The 6,000-nt window shown below is 43.0% G+C and overlaps 1 protein-coding gene across 1 annotated transcript in view; it reads right to left on the reverse strand.

Annotated features, from left to right (window-relative positions):
* The window catches only part of LOC121453265 (GREB1-like protein), a 254,133-nt gene extending 248,886 nt beyond the window's left edge, over positions 1 to 5,247 (reverse strand). Inside the window, exon 1 of the mRNA XM_041659867.1 lies at positions 5,181 to 5,247. The gene's annotated coding sequence lies outside the window, so the exon portion shown is untranslated. The remainder of the gene's footprint in view (positions 1 to 5,180) is intronic.
* Positions 5,248 to 6,000: the final 753 nt, after the last annotated feature.

Below are 6,000 nucleotides of genomic sequence, written 5' to 3' on the forward strand. Positions count from 1 at the left end.
AACCTGAATTTTTGCCTTCAATCTTAGTAGAACATAATAGCTAATTCTTTACCTAATTGGCAACACCAGACTTTAATTTATTGAAGTTTTATTATTTGAACACTGGAAAATGCCTGTAATCTCACTATGCTTTTCCATTATCAAGTAACCAACAGCAGATTTCTTCTGTCATCATGAGCAACTGGTTACAAATATCGCTTGATCCAGGCTAGAAGTGATCTAGATTCCAGACTGGTTTGTTCAGTCAACTTTTTGTCATCAAAAATATTTAAGTTAACTTAAGAATGTGAACTTTGCACTTTATCTGGACTGTCGAATGGTGTAGCCACAGCGCCCACATTCCTAAATAGCAACAGGTAGAGGAGCTTTCGAGGCTCTGCCACCTTCAGACTTTTCTTAACAAGTAAGTTCATCACTGCAGCAATAATAGGGGTGACTATTTTACACCCCTATTATTCTGCCACCCCACACATGAGTGTCTGGCCCATCAGGCGTCTAGTTTGTAATTCCTGTCTGAATGAGGTTTTAAGAGATTAAATGACAAATAGGAGCTAATAGCAATAGCTACCTTTCATCCTGTGTTTAGCATGCAAAATGATTTTATGATGTTTTCAGATCAATTTACAACTAATATTTAGCTCATAGAACACTTTTTATGAGTGTTGAAGTTCCTTTCTCCCTAGAATAGTCACCCAGCATTATATGGATTGTTAAAAGGCAGATTGGTAACTTTGCTTCCCAGAGCTTCTACTCAGTAGCTCAGGGTGCACTGTTAGACTCCGCACCTAACTCCAGGCTCACTCAGTAGCTCAGGGTGCACCGTTAGACTCCACACCTAACTCCGGGTTCACTCAGTAGATCAGGTTTTCTCAAAGCCTACAAGGAGTGTTATACACTCCTAAAAGTGTTGTAATGGTATATAATTTTGACAACCTAGTACTGATGTGTGGGCCTTTTTTCCCCTAAAATCAAGTCCACATTTATTTTCTCATGTCTTTACAGAAATCCTATGCAAAAAGTCAGTAACTAAAGCAGTAATTGTTAACCCCACTTTCCAGAACAAAAACCAAGAAATTCCCTCACACAAGAGGTTAGAAGAATCAAAACAAAAAAGTATCCTAACCTTCTAAACAGAAACACATCAACACAGGCAGTAGTTCTGCTTCCAAACTGGTACCATAAAAACAGACCGTGTCCAAGACATGATTCCCTGCAGCACACATTGCGTCTGCTGGAGGGACTACTGAACACAGACAAAGTACAAGGAAAAGACACTGAGTTCTCTCTCTGCTTTGCCATGTATAGACAGGACAGAAACCATGCTCTGAGAGTGTATGGTGGGGCAAACACGGAGCTGAGTTGAAGTCATTATGCAACCTCACATCTGGACTCGGAGGAGTGAGGGAAAAGGAAGAGTGCACAATAGAACCCTCCTGGAGCTCAGGGCACAGAGAGCAGCGTGTGGGGGCTGGGGGCGCTCCAGAACTTACAAGAGCTACCTTGACTACATAAGAACTCCAGTCTGTCTCTTGCCTAAAGATAACCCAATTCGGTCGTACATTTTCTTGGTCTGATTTTTTAGAAGTATTTCTAATTGAAAGAAAAAAAGACCATAAATTGTGATCAAAATTTCACTACTTATAAAACAACCCTTCAAAGAAAAGTAGGGTACTGTTTTTTCACTTTAATTATATATATATGATATTAGACATTAAGTTTAATAGCAACTTTCCCAAGATTAAACCCATAATAGTTGGTAAGCATAGGATGAAAACAGAAAAAAGAAACCTATAATTGATCTGAAAAAGGCTATCTTGAAAGACTTAAGCACTCTTCACAGATGTAACTGGCTTCTATACATTCATCATATAATCAGTGCAAACTCTGACCAAACGCTAATAATTTAATTGCTACAAATCATCAGAAATTTGAAACTTTATCAATAAAAGGGGGGAACATTCACAGGCATTTTCTTTTTTTTTTATTTTAACCTTTTAGAGAACTACCATTATAACCCGTTTTATAGATTAGAAAGCTAAATGACTAGAAAATAAGCTACTTGATCAGCATTCCCATTATATGTTATAGCTAGGTTTGAACCCAGAATTTCTAACTTTGAATCCACCCATTTACAACCACACTGAAAAAAAACCCTAAGTGTGTTGAGAAGGGAAAAAAAGAGAGGGAAAAGTAGGGAAGACTGAGAGGGAAAGAGGGAGAGTGTTTACATTCATCAGGATGCTCATATTTTTTAGTTACTTTAAAATCTCCAAAGAGAACATTAATTATGGGGCATGTGTTGCATAAAAATTTACAAAATTATTATAAATAATGAAACTGTTTTTAAATGTTTATAAAAATCCAGATTAAAATTTATCCGTAACATAAGTCATCTATAAAAAGATCTGTGTACACATCAAGACTTGGAAGAAACTGAGATGGCTACTGCCATTTTAGAATAATTTTGTTCTTGTTACTTAAGTTATGGGGGAGTTTTGTTAGTAAATCAAGGTTATTTAACTGTCTTTACAAACATATTCTTCTAATTTATAATTTTAGCATACCAATCAAGCACTTTTAAGATTTTAAAGATTTCTCTGTAATTCATTTGTAGAATAGACCTTCATCTTAATAGCAACGATTTTGGCAATTACTACCTGCAGTATATATTTTAAATCTCTTAACTGAGGTCTTTCATGGTGATCAGAAAATTTTCCTGCTAAGAATATGAGTGTATACTTACATAGTAACAAAATATCATAGCTGTAAGGAGTATCTGTAGTGTAAATATTCTTGAGAGTTGCTAATTAAATTGTCAAGACTCTTTGAGGTAAATGGGCTTCCACTTTAGCAAAAAGAAAAGTAACTATCTTAGAAGAGTGGTTTTCCTTAAAATAGCACCATGAATTGTGAAGAGAAATCTCTCTCCAAGGTGACATGCAAAGTCCACTCAGCCCCAGAGTCAGCCTCCACCAACAGCAACAGCAGACGTTCCAGAAACCCACTTCAAGCATCTCTAGCTCTCCTTTCTGAGTCTTCCTCCAGAAAATCCTTATCATTCCACTGTTTCGTTATCTACAGTCCAACGGGCTATTCTTAGCTAGGCTTAGAGCACCTTGACTCCTTTACTAGAGCTTAGGAGCCAAGAGAACTTAGAACTTCAGACAATAGACTTGGACGGTAGAACTGAAGAGTCAGAAGGACCCTGGAAAAACCATGTAGCAGTTTCTTTATTTAACTAAGGGGACAGGAGCAGGAAAGCCTTCCCAAGGAAAGTATGGCCTATCTGAGGTAAAGAAATCTTAAACTCAGCCTCCATATCCCTGGTGACATCTGTCTTTAGAGTGTGTATGTGCCTGTGTGTGGTGTGAGGAGACCCAGCCTAAGGACTCAGACCAAGCAAGCACCCTATTTCTCAGCTGTATCTCACCCTTTAAATGTTGTTATTTATCTTATGTCAATGGGAGAACACAAAAGTTTACTTGGTGTTTTCAGAGAAAAAATTGTGGTGAACAAAGTAACTTCTGTTTGCTCTGCTTCCTAGAGGTTCAAGGTGGAGGGAGATAAAGGTCACAAAGCCAGCATGAAGAAAAGGTGCCCTGCTTTTTGCACTTACACTCCTTCCAAGACTTAGCTTTCTAACCAATTGTCAAGGTAATAAGTATCCACCACCAGATAAGACTTTATGTCAACACAAGAGGACCTCTAATTGGTAATTGTTATCATTAATATGCATATCCATCTAGATGTGAGCAATCTTATATTCCATTTCTCTCCTCCTCTATTTCCATAACATTTTCATTTTAACAGAAATTTATACATATAAATTGGCAAACTCTACCTCATAGAGAAGTTATGGAAGGAAGAGTTTAATTTCCACTGTATACTCTTTGATGTTGCTTGAAATTGTTTCCTAATTTCTATTTAGTTCTCAGTATTTTTAAAGTTTACATTTCCTTTTAAAATTCATACTTATATGCATGTAACTTTATTATTATTTCAGCGAGTATATTATTTTTAAGTTTTCTCTTTTTAGTGAGTTTTCCATATTGCATTTCCACCAAAGTTTTCAGAAAGGAAAAAATAATCACAGCAGTGACTAAACGAAAGCAGAATTTCATGCTTTACCAGAACACGGCAGAGGAGCGAGCGGTTTTTAAGTGAGAAATTCAGTCAACCTCTTTTGAACTGCCTCCAATTGCAAAGGCTCTTTTGAAACAGGACTTGAGGAGGATTTCTTAAGGGAGGCGGGATGGAGAATCTCACGGTTTCAAAAGTAGAAATCAAAATTTGTTTTTTATTTTAGCCAGGAACACGGTTCTGGGATAGGGTTTCTAGAAAAGAGAGGAATACGACTCAGTTGTCGAAGCAGCCTTCCGGCACAGAACCCTATCCTGCACGTTTCCTGGGCTTGGCTTCAATGAGAAACTCAAGCGGTGAACCTATACAGATAATCTCCTTTTAATGAAACGCAGGAGGACTCCAGGAATCCACCGATTTAACACACCGCCCACCTTCACCCTCCCTGATCAGGGCACACCTCACCTTGCTGTCTATTTTCACGGTCAGCTGTCAACGCAACCCTTTGTGTCTCATTCAGAATAAGAGCAGTTCGGAAGAAGCTCGTAGAGAAATGAAAATAATGACCGGAAGACGCACGTGTGACAAAGTGACATTTGGCGTGGACCCCAGCAAACGCCTGACCACGTCTGACCACTCTCAACTTTCCCAAGCCCAACTCTACCCATCCTCTGCGCGGACACCTCCCCGGCTTGCTACAAGCCGTCCGCCCAGTGCTGGGGACCCGCTAGCCGTCCCCTCGTGCTTGGGGAGCGGCCGGGACGCACCCCCTCGCCGCAGCCTCCCTTGCCCTGCAGCTCACCGGCCACCTCCCTCCCGCCACAAAGGCAGCAGCGGAGCCGGGGTGACAGGCCTGTGACCGCGGGCGGCGAAGCTAGGCAGCCGGGGACAGGGACCGGGGTAGGGTTTCCTGCTGGCACAGGCGCCTGCCCGGCCGCACGACTCACTCCACACTCCCGCGCCGCCTCCTAGGTCGTCAGAAGAAAGTCCAGGCGACGCTGCCCTGAGCCTGCAAGGTGTCCAGCCCGCCAGAGGACAGGCCTTGGTCGCCACCGAGTGCCCTCGCCTCCCAGTACCCGCGAGTCCGGGCAGCAGCTCACCTGGCCCCGACGGGAGCAAGGGCAGAGGGCCCGGGTGGTCTCTGCAGCCCCGGGCGGCTCCGCGCTGCGCTCTGCTCCGAGGTGCTAGCGCCACCGGTGGCTGGCGTCTCTGCCACAGGCCGCGGGCTCAGTTCCCGGGGGCGGAGCGAGGCGCTGCAGCCGATTCCTCAGGTGCTGCCCCTCCCGCTCTCCCTCCTCCTCACTGGACCCTCCTGGCCTGAGCACCCGGTGTCCTTTTGGGCCTCCGAGCCTTCGGGGCCCTAGATGGTCGGAAGTGCACGGTGCCAAATGCGCTCCCACGTGTGCTGTGGAGTCCTTCGCGCAGTCTTCATGCCTGGCTTTGCAAACTTTAGCGCAAATTTGGTGTGTGTGGCCACTCTGGGTAAGGAGGTAACGAGCTGGGGGTCTTCTGGGAGGAAGGATTGCCCCCTAGTGCTGCTGAAGAGTGTGACCAAGAAGCACAGTTGTTTTTTGTTTTTTTTTTTTTGTTGTTGTTGTTGTTGTTTTGTTTTGTTTTTCTGGATCCTAGTTCATTCAGAGTGCTTTCAAGTCACTGTGTGACTTCTTTGTCACTAGATAACGATTAAAGCCTCTTTGCATGGGCAGTGATTGGTCAAAAACCCTTGTCCTTTTGCATGAGGCGGATAACGGGACACAGACAAAACCAAACTCACTCCAAGTGGGTTCCAAGCCAGAACATATGTCTGTACCTCTCTGATGAGCACTCCCTGGAGTTCCAAGACACTGGCCCCCCACTCTCCTGCTGTGGTTCCCAGACCTTCAGGCTTGCCCTGCTCCTGCAAAACCTCCTACAAAGAAA

Source organism: Microtus oregoni, unplaced genomic scaffold (assembly GCF_018167655.1).
Source record: "Microtus oregoni isolate MIOR12 unplaced genomic scaffold, Mior012 000011F_ref0000422, whole genome shotgun sequence".
Classification (NCBI taxonomy): domain Eukaryota; kingdom Metazoa; phylum Chordata; class Mammalia; order Rodentia; family Cricetidae; genus Microtus; species Microtus oregoni.